This window comes from Arvicola amphibius, chromosome 9 (genome assembly GCF_903992535.2).
Source record: "Arvicola amphibius chromosome 9, mArvAmp1.2, whole genome shotgun sequence".
Lineage (NCBI taxonomy): Eukaryota > Metazoa > Chordata > Mammalia > Rodentia > Cricetidae > Arvicola > Arvicola amphibius.
This window is the reverse complement of record NC_052055.2, coordinates 63526384-63543334: the sequence shown is the minus strand read 5'-3', so window position 1 is coordinate 63543334 and position 16951 is coordinate 63526384.

Below are 16951 nucleotides of genomic sequence, written 5' to 3'. Positions count from 1 at the left end.
AGACCACTGTGTGCAGCAGGAGTGCTCCATATGCAGCAGGAGTCCCATGTATACATCAAGAGATGAATATGGGCTCAACCTGCACCCCAGAATTTCCTTAGCAGCTGCTGAAGGTGTGTCCTGTGTTCTCTGCACCCTGTGACCTCTGAGCACTAGAGCTTTCTGTTGCAGAACCTGCTACGGGCAGCCTCCTGTGGGTGGGTGCACAGCGCTTCATACATATGTGACACACAATTGGCATGCATGCATGACACACACATCACAAATGTGCATGACACATATCACACACATATGCATGACACTGGCCAGGTCTTGTGTGGGTGGTTGCACAGGGCTCTATACATGCATGACATACAGATCACACACATGCATAACACATATCACATTCACTTGTATGACACACAAATCACACATGGTCATGACACACATTATACATCACACACATGAAATGTCACACAGTGCATAACATAACAGCGTATGACACATCACACATATGCATGACACTCACCACACAAGCGAAAGACACATAAAAAAACTTATTCATGACACATGATGCACATCACACATAGGACACATGAACAGGCCAGAACATTCACAACTGCCAATGACCAAGGAGGTTATGCAGAGTCCAGGTTATGTTTGACTCTATGACCTCAGCAGGTGACCCTGCCCCTCAGAAGATGACCCTGCCCCTCAGTAGGTGACCCTGCCACTCAATAGGAAAACCTTCTACTCAGTAGGTAATCCTGACCCTCAACAAAAGATCTGTCTCTCAATGGGTGACCCTACCCCTTGGTAGGTGACCCTGCCTTCAGTATGTGACCCTGGTCCTCAGTAGGTGATGCTGTCCCTGAGCAGGTGACTTGCATCTTTAGCAGTTACCCTTTTCACTCAGTAGTTGCCTCTGTCATTCTGTGAATATCCTAGCCTTCAACATGTGACTCTGTCAATCTGTGGCTGTCCTGGGTCCTCTGCAGCTGTCCTGTGTCTTAGCAGGTGGCCATGATCTTCTGCAGGTGTCCTGTGCTGTCAACAGTTGACCATGGTGTTCAGGAGGTGACCTTGCCTCTCTGCAGGTGTTCTGTGTCCTCATAGGTGTCCTGCCCTCAGGAAGTGACCCTGCCCTTCTGCAGCTGTCTCATGTTTTTATTAGATGGCCCTGACATTCTGCAGATATTCTGTGGCTGAGCAGGTGCCCTTGCCCTTCAGCAGGTACTGTGTGCTCTCACCAGGTAGCTGTGAATCTCAGCAGAAGGCCTTGTTCCTTAAAATGTGTCCTGTGAAAGTGTCCTGCCACTTTGCAGATGTTTTTTCTCTGTTCATGTTCTCTGCCTTCAGCAGGTACCCTTACTCTTCTGCAGATGTCTTGTGACTTTTGTAGGTATCCCGTTCCCTTAACAGGTAGCCCTGCCCATTTTCGAATGCCTTGTGTCCTTAACAGGTGACCCTGCCCCTTTGCAGGTGGCTCTGATACTTAACAGGTATCCTTTGCCCTGGGCAGTTAGCCCCTTCCTTCTTTAGGTGTCCTGTGCCATCAACATTTGTTCCTGCCTGTCTGTAGGTGTTATAGGACCTCTGTAGGTGTCCTATGTCCTTAACAAGTGGCTGTGTCTTTTTGTAGGTGTCTTATGTCCTCAGCAGGTGGCCTTGACCTTCAGCAGGTGGCTCTGTCCTTCTGCAGGTATCCTGGGCTGTCAACAGATTTCCCTACTCTTCTGAAGATGTCCTGTGTCTTCTGCATGTGACTCTCACCTTAAGCAGGTGGCCCTTGTTCTTAATAGCTGTCCTGTGGCCTCAACAGTTGACCGTGCCCATTTGCAGGTGTTTTTGGGTGCTCTGAATGTGTTCTGTGCCTTCAGCAGGCATCCAGACCCCACAGTAGGTGGCCCTGGTCTTTAACAGCTGTCCTGTGCCGTCACCAGTTCATTCTAATATTTTTGCAGTTGTCCTGGGTCCTGTGCAGGTGTCCCATGCCCTTAACAGGCAGCTCTTCCCTTCTGAAGATATCCCGTGCCTTCATTAGGAAACCTTGCCTCTCTGAATGTGTCCTCTGCAGTTTAGGACCTAACATAACCTGAACCCTAACCCTATCCTAACTCCTACCTCTACCCCTAAACCTGATAATTGTTTGTCCCTGAGGGCACTGTAGAACACAAGGGGTCAAAACTGTAAAGATATTCAATAGAATTTCAAATAAAAACCAATGTAGATTAACAACAAACAGGTTCTCCTTTATATGAAATTGCTTTAAAAATTACTTTGTAAAATGATTTTCCTTGAATCTATCCTTTTCAATGATGGAGGAGGGTCATCTGTCTATGTGTTACTTTCATTGGTTAATAAAGAAACTGCCTTGGCCCTTTGATAGGACAGGAAATTAGGTAGGTGGAGTAAACAGAACAGGATGCTGGGTAGAAGGCAGTGAGGCGGATGCCTCAGGCAGTCGCCATGATTCTTGGACCCGAGAGGGATGTAGGCTAGAATCTTTCCTGGTAAGCCACCACCTTGTGGTGCTACATAGATTATTAGAAATGGGTTAATCAAGATGTGAGATTAAGCCAATAAGAGGCTGAAACTAATGGGCCAAGCAGTGTTTAAATGAATATGGTTTCTGTGTAATTATTCTGGAGCTAAGCTAGCCATGCGGGAGCCTGGCGGGACAAAAAGCAGGCCTGCTCGCCTCCATGACTCTCCTCTCCGAGACAGACACAGCCCACCACTCCTACTACATTTCAACAACTGGAAAAAGTACCTACTATGTAATAAAAGAACTTCTGGAGGCAACAAGACAAGGTTATCCACTCACTACATTATCTATTCAATATAGTACTTGAGATTCTAGCTAGAGCAGTAAGACAACAAAAGGAGATAAAGAACAATACTAGCTTCATTTGAAAAAGCAAAATACCCAGGAAAGTGGAAACAATCCTGTACAGTAAAGGAATTTCTGGAAGAATCACAATCCCTGACTTCAAACTTTACTACAGAGCTACAGTACTGAAAACAGCATGCTATTGGCATAAAATCAGACAGGAGAAACAATGGAACCAAATCAAAGACCCAGATATCAGTCCACACACCTATGAACACCTGATTTTTGACAAAGAAGCAAAAATATAAAATAGAAAAAAGAAATAATATTCAACAACTTGTGCTGGCATAACTGGGTATCAACATGAAGAATGAAAATAAATTCATATATGTTGCCATACACAAAACCGAAGTCCAAAGAGATCAAAAACCTCAACATAAAGCTAACCACACTAAACCTCATAGAAGAGAAATTAGGAAATACACTTGAATACACTGGCACAGGAGGCCACTTCCTAAATATAACCCCAATAGCACAGACATTGAGAGAAAAACAATTAATAAATGGGACCTCCTGAAACTGAGATGTTTCTGTAAAGCAAAAAACATGGTCAACAAGACAAAACAACAGCCTACAGAATGGGAAAAGATCTTCACCAGCCCAACATCATACAGAGGGTGAGTCTCAAAATATACAAAGACTTTAAGAAATTGGTCATCAAAGAACAAATAATCCAATAAAAATGGGCAACAGACTTAAACAGAGAATTCTCAACAGAGGAATCTAAAATGGCTGAGAGACACTCAAGGAAATGTTTAATATCCTTAGCTATCAGAGAAATGCAAATCAAAACAGCTCTGAGATTCCATCTTCACCTGTCAGAATGGCTAAGATAAAAAACACTGATGACAACTTTTGCTGGAGAGAATGGGGTTAAAGAAATACTCCCCCATTGCTGGTGGGAGAAGTGCTGATGGAGGAGAGTTATCTGTCTATGTTTCTTGCTTCACACTACAAAGTGCAAACTTTTACACAACACAATTTAAAAATTCTTTGAGAATTTCATCCATGCATACAGTGTATTTTGATTATATTTCCATTCATTTTTTGCTAATGGTTTCTAATCATTCTCTTAATTCCAATATTCCTAAATTCATGGCCTTTTTTGCTTTAAATAATCTACCTAGGGCAACATTGCATGCCCATATGCTCATGTATTAAAGCCAGCCCTACTATCTGAAATCAGCAACCTAAATGTACCTGACTCTTCCTCTTCTGGAAGCCATCAAATATCACAAGCTTCTAAATTAGGAATGGGGGCCAGTGAGCCTCTTTCTTTACCGATTTGACCTTGGAGTTCATGAGTACAGTAGTCCTGTCATGTCCAGGAGGTACTGTTTTATTTTAAGCTTTGTAATATGCTACAAGAATTTCAGCAATATCAAACTTTATATAAAATATAATGAAATTTTGACAGGAATTCTGAAGAAAATGTGTAATATTCTTAATTTGACTGATTGTATTCTCACATGAGTTATCATTAAATTAATCAAGGGAGTACCATATCATCAATCTGATTATGGCTTCATATATTTGAAAATGTTTAATTTAATTTAATTCCTACTCCATAATTTCTAAAATGGAGAGCCAGAAACTGATTGTGACAAAATACCACTTAGCTGAGCCTACATCCCTGCTCTTGATATTTCAGATAACCATGACTGCATTTGATGCTTGAAAGCTGGTCAATTGCTATTTGGGGCATGATTTTGAGTTTACCTCAGTTTCTCTATTACATATTAACAGAGAGAATTACATTAGATTTGCTGATGTAGACAATGTGTTCACTCCAGTTCTGAACACTGCCATCTACAGCCTGATGAATAAGAGTATAAAAAAAGCTCTGAGCAGCTTCCTCCTCAAAACAGCATCAACCTTGTTTACCGGCTGAATTTAGAGTTAAGTGGATAGTGCAGCCATAGAGGTAATTGTGCCTGTCAATATTCACAATCTACAAGACCTCTGCCTGAATTGTTTTACTGATTTTTGTTTCTCATAATTTTACATGTACATGCATATATGTGGACACTTATATCTGTATAACACGTTTCCAAACAAAATATGCTTCAGTAATACTTTTTTATTTCTTTTTTAAGAAATATGATTCATGATGTTCTTTTCTCTTACAAAATTTCAGAGACTTGAATTTAATATAAAATATTATATCAAGTGTGGACATGATTTCTCAAAGAAGGATCCCATTGTGTTATTTTTTTATACTCCCAGGATGATATGCAATAACAATGATTAAAGCATTAACAAAAAACACTTTTCTCACATATTTTCAGGGTTTATCTTATGCTTAGCTTTCCTTATTCTGACTTTTCTTGATTAACATTCTTAAGTGAACCACCAAATCCTGGCTTTTCAGATGCAGGCATGTCTACATTTCATTTCATCAACTTGAAGCTTCTTCTCTTTTCTTAAATAATTATAGACTAATCATTGCATGGAGTGTCCTTGTTTTGGTGAGCCCAATGTTAGAAACACAATTTATTAAATTTGATGCCTTTATAAAAATAGCATCCCACAAAGACAAGTAAGATCAGTCCAACATATTCTAGGGAAATCTATGAGGTGGCATCAGACATTGATAGGAACCACAATATATCTTAAATCCTCCCTTTCCCTCTGATATGTTTTATTAAGTGATCTTGTCAGTTTCCAATTTCCAGGAATGCTTTTCTTTGGGTTCACCTTATTTCTTAGCTTCTATAGGATTACAAACTAGAGGCTCAATGTCCTTTATGGCTCGAATCCACTAATGAGTGAGTACATACCATATCATATTTTTGAGTCTGTGTTATCTCACTCAGGATAGTGTTCTCTATTTCCATCCATTTGCATGCAAAAACAAGATGTCATTGTTTTTATTTCCAATGAGTAGTACTCTAATGTGTAGATTGCCACACTTTCTTTATCCATTCTTCCACTGAAGAGTATCTAGGTTGTTTCCAGGTTCTGACTATTACAAATAATACTGCTATGAATATAGTTGAACAAGTGCTTTTGTAATATGATTGGGTATCTCTTGGGTATATTCCCAAGAGTGGTATTGCTGGATCCTGAGGTAGGTTGATTCCAAATTTTCTGAGAAACCACCATACTGATTTCCAAAGTGGTTGCACAAGTTTGCATTCCTACCAGCAATGGATGAGTGTTCTCCTTACATCCTCTCCAGCATAAGCTATCATTGGTGTTTTTGATTTTAGCTATTCTGACATGTGCAAGATGATATCTCAAAGTTGTTTTGATTTGCATTTCTCTGATTGCTAAGGAAGTTGAACATGTCCTTAAGCTCCTTTTCCCTACCATGTTTTTGGCATTTTCAGGATACCAGGTCTCATTTTGACATCCATGATGTGTTGGGTGTAGAGATTGTGTATGGCAGAAGAGAAAGAGAAGAATTTCATTTTTCTGCATGCTGAAAAGAGTTTTTCATACTCAATATATCTTAGGCAGTATCTCAAATGTCAACATATATATTAAATACAAATGTGTGTGCAAAGTTACATTATGTAGTCACAAGAACATTCTCCTTACCAAGTGGACCACTTTGAGGTTACCAGTCATGTAGTAATTAATATGATGTCAGGTTCTGACTACTCATAGTAAGTCTTGGCAACCATTTGCATTAGAAAAAAATCACCAGTACATATATCTTGGCTCAAATACTATAGATTTTGAGGTCGTTTTCTTGGGTTCACAGACCCTTTTATCTCACTAGTAAAATAAAACCAAAGCCACAGAGAAACCCTGTCTCGAAAAAAACAAACAAACAAACAAACAAACAAAAAAAGAAATGTAAGCATAGAAGGGGACAAATTTGGTGATAAATAATAATTAGATTGCCTTATAATTCCAACTTTAAGTGCTTTTTTAATGATTATATTTTTCACCATATCTAAAATGTTTTTAAATTTGGAAAGTAGTTGAAAAAAGAAAATATATGCTATGTTCATTGTAAAATAAAACATTCCAGGTACTGTGGATGCTATAATGATGGTTATGAATGAAAACAGAACATAGACATACCAGCTGTATCACTCTTGGGTGTGCATACTTATCAAAGTGAATTTACAATACTGAATTAAATATATATATATATATATATATATGCATATATATATGTGTGTGTGTGTGAATTTGTGTGTAATTTTTATCACTGAACTACTTACAACATATGATTTATGGGATGTCTTAAATGACCACTAATATATGAATGGATAAAGAAAACATGATATGCACAAATAATGCAAGATAACTCAATAAACAAAGAAAAAATTTAAAAAATTTGCAATTCTCAAAAAGATTGTTGCAACCATCTATCATCAAGTCAAAGAGATAGACAACTCTCCAAACTACAATATACATATCTCCTCTCATTAATGGAATCTAGAAAAACAGGAAAGGAGGAGTAAACATTTTGAGGAAGTGTGAAGGGAAATATTTTAGATGGAGGGAATATAACAGAGAAACAAGAGTGTATACAAACAAATAACTATTATGTATAATTAATATGTACAAAATAATAGGATTAATTTTAGAAGTAACAAAACAGAAAAATACTTATTTGCATAAGCATTTGTATTTTTATATACAATTAAACATAATGATCACACTTTTTCTATCTTCTCAACATCTCATAAAGTTTTTGAATTATGGAACTAGAGTTGGCCTAGCAGAAAAATGTATACTGTACTCTTTCAAAAACTTGAGTTCAGTTTCAAACACCTATCACATTGACTCATAAAATCAAACACCAGGAACTCCAGTTCCAGGGAATCTCTGTGGTAACTGCACTCATGTGCACACACTCATGCCTATAATCATAGATGTAGCTTTTAGAAGAAATATTTCATAATTTCTCCTTTGAGTTTTATAGACCCAGAGATGCAGACAGAATTGCATGCATGCTGTATATAATGTCAGTTCATTTTCACACTCTCTTGATTTTGATAAAATAAATTACAAGCATTATCAAGTCATTCTGGAACCGAGGATCATAAAAACATAACACCAAGAAAATGAAAAGTAGTTGTATCATGTAATAAATCTGAGTTGTACAGAATTGATGCAAATGCATCTACATACAATTTAATCATTAACAGGAACGCTTAGCATTTCATTAATCTTAGTCACTGAAAGAAAGAGTGCGCCTTAATTCCATTACCATATTGACACTCATCATGTGTATTTAATTAAGAAAGGCTTATAAAATTTTGAAGTCCATCACAAAAGACAGAAATTTGGGCATGAGTAACCTATAAAATATAAACTACTGTTTGATTACACTGATACAATGGACAAGCCACAGAGGTCGGGAGCTTTCTGGCATGCTTACCAAGGAAGGAACTCTTAGTTTAATATCCTGTGAGCCTTCAGTTATTGAAAAGCAGATATTAATTTTTTAAAAAGATGTCTAAATAACAAGTTAGGTGAGGGGATGAACAGAATGATAAACTGAATCTGAAAGGGGACACAGAAAGGAGACATTTTGGATAGAACCAGTGAAGGTAAAAGAACGAGCAAGAGAGAAGACTCAAGCTAATTATGTAACTGTATTAAACAGATGGGATAAATTTCCAGACTAGATAAAGAACTACACATGATATTACTATATGGTAAATATAAAACAAATGTATGAACAGAAAAACAGAGAAATGAGGCAGAAAAAGGCAGAGTTCTTTTTAAATTGTTTTTATTAAGCTATACATTTTCTGTACTTCCTCCTTTCCTCTCCCCTCCCCTTCTACCTTCTCCCATTGTCTTCATGCTCCCAATTTATTCAGGAGATCTTGTCTTTTCCTACTTTCCATGTAGATTAGATCCATATATGTCTCTCTTAGAGTCCTCATTGTTGTCAAGGCTTCTCTGGAATTGTGAATTGTAGGCTGGTTTCCTTTGTGTTTAAAAACAACTTATGAGTGAGTATATATGATAATTATCTTTCTGGGTTTAGGTTACCTCACTCAGTATGATGTTTTCTAGATTCATACATTTTCCTGCAAATTTGAAGATGTCATTATTTTTCTCTGCTGTCTACGAGTACTAGACAGCCTTGTTTCTGAAGAGGAGGTTTAGTCCTCTGCAATTCTGAAGACTAACCTCTGCTAAGGAGTCTACCTAGACTTCCAGACAGGGAATAGAATTCTCCAGATGGCTTATGCTACTTGAGCACTGAAGTCCTTGAAGTTTTTAGCCCACAATTAGGGCTACAGTTATAATTACAGTGGAGTTTACCGTGCCTGCCTGCACCAACCAAGAAATGAAAAGGGGGATGAATTGCCATGTGGAGAGAAACCCAGAATCTAGATTTGGGTAGGTTCTGCCCTATTCTCCATAATAGATTAGCACATGTGGCAGTATATACAACATTATATAGATGATACAACCATTTCCCATGGGGAGACAAAGAAGACAAAATAGAACAATCAAAGTCATAGGGTCTGTGTCAGTCTTATCTTTAGCAGGTTTAAGGGCATAGTGATCACCCTCTATTTTAATCTTCTATAGCTTCCTTCAGTTGAGTTTGGTGGACCCACATGGTGACACCAGTGATCTTCACTGCTGTAGGAGTAGTGAGGATCACAGAATATAGACCATTCCACACTGGGTCCAGGCTCTCAGTTGAGATCCTCTTTACCCATGCAAGATTACCAGGCGGGAACTTGTGGACAAACTCAGACACAGACAAGGGCCCAGCCTTTGGTTCAATACTCTGGGTTGTTTCAGGGCCTTTAAAGCCTTGAAGAGAGAATGGCTGGCATTTCTGTCTTACAAATTAACATCTCTTAACTTAGGATGAAAGGGGGAGGCTTCTCAAACAATTTCAAATGCATTGAAGCATTCTTGATATAAGGTACCCTTGGCCTTCAGAGGGGCAAGTGACTGGCCCAGTTTTTGCCAGACTCAGAGACATACTTGATAAAAGTTTCCTTCAAGGTCCTATTAATCCCTTATAATTATTCTGAGTTTTGCAGCCTATAGGCTCAATAAATTTTCAATCAACATTTCAGACCAGATTTGGGGATACTTTAGCCATGAAGGCCTGACCATTGTGAGACCAGGGAGATGGAAAATCCAAACCTATTAATCAACTCTTACAGAAGTTTATTGGTGACCATTGAGGCAGTCTCCATTCAGATAAGCTCCACTCTTCCAGAGAATGTCCCCTTGTTCTCTGGAGGTGTTTCTTTCATGCAAATTCTTTTCGGGGCTCATCTTCCTTGGAGTTGATGCATGCACAAGTTCTGGATACAATGCTTTTGACAAGATTGTCAGGTTGAGGGATATAATATCTGGACCTGAATAACTGAGCAACTTGGGATGTCCCTAGAAAGGTGGCCTGGTGAAGTCTGGTGGCCAGCTAACTGCCTTCTGATAGCACGATGGAGTATGAGCCTCCCATTCAGCAATCATCGCCATCCATTTGCCTCCTATATGGCATCTTCCCTTTTAGCCCATGTGGTTTGTTCTTGTGTGTAGTTTGGGTACTGAAACATTTTGAGTCCAGACAGGGTAACCAAGATCTGGAGATGTCACATCTAGCAGGGTCATGATTTCTTCTTTGTTTTTTATTTCATTTCAAGACAAGGTAAGGAGTCATTTTGGTTGATACAGGCCCATGGACATGGGCCACAGCAGATTAACACCAATTGTCTGTGTGCACAGTGATGACATTTTCCTTTCCCCCAATAAAGTGCCTGTGTTAATGTCAGAAGTTCAACTCTTTGTGCTGAAGTGAACTGAAGAATTGGGCCCACACTGTCCTGTCAAAAGTGATAACTTCGGCCCCAGCATACCTTATTCTATTCTGGAAAAAAAATCCTGCTCTTCTCTGTGTACAGCACCTTTTCTGCTTCTCAGTTGTTATGTCAGGTGCTTCAGGAACCCACTGGGCAATTCTTGGGGCTCATGTATAACCTCACTCACCTAAGAGACTGGTGGGTTTTTTAGCAACTGCCTCCAGTCTCCCTAAAAGAATCTAGCAAAACTTGTCCATAGCCCCCTTACAAGAAGAAGGGAAAATCCACTCTATTTAGGCTACATTGTCCCCAAGAAATATTCAGCCTGGCCTGAGGGTAGCCATCCTCTCAAGCCAGATCCTGTGAAGAGGATTGCCAAGAGCTTTTCACCATCATTCCAGGTTGGTGTTGGGTGTAAAAGACAGTCTTGAAGAGACTAATGAGAGTCTGGGGTTTTTCAGAGAATAGTGAGTTTGGAGTGTTCTGATTTTGCAAATCATTGGTAGAAAGAAAAACATAAATGGTAAAAAGAATAAAAAGAGTAGAGGGAAAACCTCCAGGTCTTGGACCCTTTGGGAGTTCCTCCCTTAGAAGAAGGATGGGGTTGCCTCTGCCTCAGGGAAATTCCTCCAAAAGCACCCTTAGCCAGAGGCACTCACTCCGTATGTGTGGAGGGGAGGGGGGAACCAAAGATAGAAGATACTATCTCCTCCTCCTCACCCAAGCAGAACCCTGGGAACTACCTTTCCCTCTCTGGGTATTGTCAGAGGTTACACTAGGATATATGAAGGAGGAAACTCATCTTCCTCTGGTGTGACTGAGAAAACAGATGGAAGTTTAAGTTTGTTTGGGTGACCTGACCAAGAGAATTTCAGTTCTTAAGAAGAAAGCACAAGTCTTATGCCAGGGTGTGTGGATCCTGCATCAGAGTAATTCATTCAACATAAGGAAACTGGTAGAGGGGGATGAGGCCTTTAATCACCATGTTCCAGATGGTCTAAACGATCTGGGAGTCTGAATATCTTTTGTTGGTCCACCTTACTCCACAAAAGGGCTGAACAGTTTCACATAGAGTTCAGAGTTTTCCAGGCCCCCCCCAAAAGACACCATACTCATCCCTAATGCTTATCTATAAAACACTCCTTGAAGTGTTTTTTAACAGTCTCACAGAACTGCTGACTCCCCTACATTTAATATATGTTTCCCCAACTAACAGAACTGAGAGAATCATACAGAGAGATCCACAGACAAGCAAACAGTAAAGACAGAAGTGGTACCATATAGACTTAAACCAGGATTGCTGAGATATCGCATGGATCCCAAACAACAGATTAGGATCACGTGTAATTTCTCCTAAGTGTCTTATTCAAACACTGCCATAAACAGACTTCCAGAGATAACTCAGGCGACCTTTTATAATTTCCCATCTTTGGTGAAAGTATCAGGATCCTCTGTGGTGATTGGAATAGAAGCATGAAACTTTCATAGAGCCCTGGAACTTCTCAGGGTAGACACTCCCTAGGAACTACTTTCCATGCTATTATTTCAGGGCGGATCTGAGACCCCAGTTTCATAGCATCTCAGTCTCTGGGAATCTCATGCCTCTATAATGTTGTGAGGTAAGCCTACCAAAGACCACCACACAGACACTGTTGAAGCCAAAAAGAATGTCTTTATTGCCGGCTGGCAGATGCATGGGGAAATTGCCCAAATCATCAAATCCTGAATGTTGTAGCCCTCTTTCTTTTGTGCACAAAAACTACACCCTGATTGTCACACCTCAGTTAGCAAGAAGCAGAACTACAGAATCCAGAAAGCAAGGTTACTGCAGTTAGGGATTTTCCTGGAATTAAGGTCTAGAGCTTTCATGGATTAAATCTTTGATCTTGTTTTGGCAGGTATTGTGGCCTACATGATGGGTTTAAAATTCAGAATGGTGACTCTATTGTGGCATCAGTTGTGCTATGTTCTGGGGTTCTGCCCACCACGACTCACCATTCTCCCAATGCTAACGTGCATAATAGCCCCTCTTACTGTTTTATAAGGAAAAAAATCTTTATTTCCTAAAATTAATCTTGAAATTCCTCTCTGGGACATAAATAAAAATCCAAGATCCAAATGAGATATGGTGGCTCATGTATGTAATCTCATTACTCAGGAGATTCACCATGAGTGTGATGTCAACTTGGGGTATATAGTGAGCTCCAGGTCAGTCTGGGTTACTTAAACACACACAAAAAAATTAAAAATAAAACTTAAAAATTAAAGTTTACAAAGCAAAAGGTCACTTGAATGAAAGCCCCTAAGGGGAACTCCTCATGCTCCAACACACAGCAACACACTGTGTCTCCCACTGTAAATGAGAGGCCCATGGCTACACAATTGAAGAATGGCTGAATAAGTGTCAAGTCTGAAGTTAAACAGTGTTCTTCATCCTATGCCAGTTTTCAATGAAAGGAAAATGGGCCAAATCTGAATCATGTCACACAGATCTACACTACAAGGTAAAGGTGTGACTCATCTCAATACAGGTGTAGGTACGCCCTCTTAGACACTACAACTGACTCCCCAGTTTAGAAAAGTAGACAGCACAGGGGCATTTAGCCAACAGCATGTAGAACAGAGATAGTCCTTCTCTGATGAACGTTGCCAGGTGCCTGGACCACAGTGATAGTTTATTTTTGGAGGAGGAAGGGCCACTTGTTCTTCCTGGCCACCCAACTAGCTTACACCCAAAATAATCACACAGAAACTGTTTTAATTAAAACACTGCTTGGCCCATTAGCTCTAACTTCTTTTTTTTTTTTAAATTTCCATCTCCTTCCCTCCTCCTCCCCCCTCCCTCCCCTCCTTCTCCCCCTTACCTCCCCTCCCCTCCACCCATACCTCCCCTCCCTCCCTCTCAAGGCCAAGGAGCCATCAGGGTTCCCCACTCTATGCTAAGACCAAGGTCCTCCCAACTCCCCCCAGGTCCAGGAAGGTGATCGACCAAGCTGAGAAGACTCCCCCAGAGCCCGTCCATGAAGAACAATCAGAGCCCAGAGCCATTGTCCTTTGCTTCTCAGTCAGCCCCCGCTGTTGGCCACACTCAGAGAGATGGGTTTGGTCGCATGATCCATCAGTCCCATTCCAACTGGAGTTGGTGATCTCCCATTAGTTCTGTCCCACCGTTTCCATGAGTGAACGCACCCCTCTCGTTCCTGACTTTCTTTCTCATGTTCTCTCTCCTTCTGCTCCTCATCAGGACCTTGGGAGCTCAGTCCGGTGCTCCAATGTGGGGCTCTGTCATTTTCTTCATCTATCGTCAGGTGGAGGTTCTATGGTGATATGCAAGAAATTCATCAGTATGGCTATAGGAACTGGCCTTTTCAGGCTCCCTCTCCTCAGCTGCCCAAGGAACTAACTGGGGGCATCTCCCTGGAAACCTGGGAACCCCTCTAGGGTCAAGTCTCTTGACAACCCTCAGGTAGCTCCTTAAATTAAGATATATGCTTCCCTGCTCTCATATCCACCCTTCCTATATCCCAAGCACCCCATTCCTCCGAGCTCCCCCCCCCCGCTCTCCCCTTCACACTTTTCTCTCCCCATCTTCCCTTGGCCCAGTCTTGCCCAACCCTCAAGTTCCCAATTTTGCCTGGCGATCGTGTCTACTTCCAATATCCAGGAGGATTACTATATCTTTTTTTGGGAGTTCACCTTCTTATTATCTTCTCAAGGATCCCAAATTTATAGGCTCGATGTCCTTTGATTATGGCTAGAAACCGAATATGAGTGAGTACATCCCATGTTCATCTTTATGGGTCTGGGTTACCTCACTCAGAATAGTGTTTTCTATTTCCATCCATTTGCCTGCAAAATTCAAGATGTCATTGTTTTTTGCCGCTGAGTAGTATTCTAGCATGTATATATTCCACAGTTTCTTCATCCATTCTTCCACTGAAGGGCATCTAGGCTGTCTCCAGGATCTGGCTATTACAAATAATGCTGCTATGAACATAGATGAGCATATGCTTTTGTTGTATGATTGGGCATCTCTTGGGTAGATTCCCAATAGTGGAATTGCTGGGTCCTGGGGTAGGTTGATCCTGAATTTCCTGAGAAACCGCCACACTGCTTTCCAAAGTGGTTGCACAAGTTTGCATTCCCACCAGCAATGGATGAGTGTGCCCCTTACCCCACAACCTCTCCAGCAAAGGTTATTATTGGTGTTTTGGATTTTAGCCAATCTGACAGGTGTAAGATGATATCTCAAAGTTGTTTTGATTTGCATTTCCCTGATAGCTAGGGAGGTTGAGCATGACCTTAAGTGTCTTTTGGCCATTCGAACTTCTTCTGTTGAGAATTCTCTGTTCAGTTCAGCGCCCCATTTTTTAATTGGGTTAATTGGCATTTTACCATCTAGTCTCTTGAGTTCCTTATATATTTTAGAGATCAGACCTTTGTCAGTTGCAGGGTTGGTGAAGATCTTTTCCCAGTCAGTAGGCTGCCTTTGTGTCTTAGTGACAATGTCCTTTGCTTTACAGAAGCTGCTCAACTTCAGGAGGTCCCATTTATTCAATGTTGCCCGTAAAGTCTGTGCAGCTGGGGTTATGCATAGGAAACGGTTCCCTGTGCCCATTTGTTGTAGAGTACTTCCCACTTTCTCCTCTATCAAGCTCAATGTGTTCAAATTAATATTGAGGTCTTTAATCCATTTGGACTTGAGTTTTGTGCATGGTGATAGATATGGATCTACTTTCATTCTTCTACAGGTTGACATCCAGTTATGCCAGCACCATTTGTTGAAGATGCCCTCTTTCTTCCATTGTGTACTTTTGGCTCCTTTATCAAAAATCAGGTGTTCATAGGTTTGTGGTTTAAGATCCGGGTCTTCTATACGATTCCATTGGTCAACTTCTCTGTTTTTATGCCAATACCAAGCCGTTTTCAATACTGTAGCTTTGTAATAGAGTTTGAAGTCAGGGATGGTAATGCCTCCAGAAGAACCTTTATTGTATAAGATTTTTTTGGCTATTCTGGGTTTCTTGTTTTTCCATATAAAGTTGATTATTGTCCTCTCAATCTCTGTGAAGAATTTTAATGGGAGCTTGATTGGGATTGCATTGAATCTATAGATTGCTTTTGGTAGAATTGCCATTTTTACTATGTTGATCCTCCCAATCCACGAGCAGGGGAGATCCTTCCATTTTCTGGTATCCTCTTCAATTTCTTTCTTCAAAGACTTAAAGTTCTTGTCAAATAAATCCTTCACTTCCTTGGTTAGAGATACTCCCAGATATCTTATGCTATTTGTGGCTATTGTGAAAGGTGATACTTCTCTGATTTCCCTCTCTGCTTCCTTATCCTTTGTGTATAGGAGGGCGACTGATTTTTTGGAGTTGATCTTGTATCCTGCCACGTTACTGAAGGAGTTTATCAGCTGTAGGAGTTCTTTGGTGGAGTTTTTGGGGTCGCTTATGTATACTATCATATCATCTGCAAATAATGAAAGTTTAACTTCTTCCTTTCCAAATTGAATCCCCTTGATTCCCTTATGTTGTCTTATTGCTAGTGCTAGAACTTCAAGCACTATATTTAAGAGATAAGGAGAGAGTCGACAGCCTTGTCGTGTTCCTGAATTTAGTGGGATAGCCTTGAGTTTCTCTCCGTTTAATTTGATGTTAGCTGTCGGCTTGCTGTAAATAGCTTTTATTATATTTAGGAATGACCCTTGTATCCCTAATCTCTCCAAGACCTTTATCATAAAAGGGTGCTGAATTTTGTCAAATGCTTTTTCAGCATCTAATGAGATGACCATATGGTTTTTTTCCTTCAGTTTGTTTATATGATGGATTACATTAATAGATTTTTGTATGTTGAACCAGCCCTGTATCTCTGGGATGAAGCCTACTTGATCGTAATGGATAATTTTTCTAATGTGTTCTTGGATTCGGTTTGCCAGTATTTTATTGAGAATTTTTGCGTCAATGTTCATGAGTGAGATTGGCCTGTAATTCTCTTTCTTGGTTGAGTCCTTGTGTGGTTTAGGTATCAGGGTAACTGTAGCTTCATAGAAGGAACTTGGCAGTGACTCTTGTGTTTCTATATTATGAAATACCTTAAGGAGTATAGGTATTAGGTCTTCTTGGAAGTTCTGGTAGAATTCCGCATTGAAACCATCTGGTCCTGGGCTCTTTTTGGTAGGGAGGTTTCTGATAACAGTTTCTAATTCTTCGCGACTAACAGGACGATTTAGAGCATTTACCTGGTCCTGGTTTAACTTTGGTATATGGTATTTATCTAAAACACTGTCCATTTCTTTTACATTTTCCAATTTTGTGGCATACAGGCT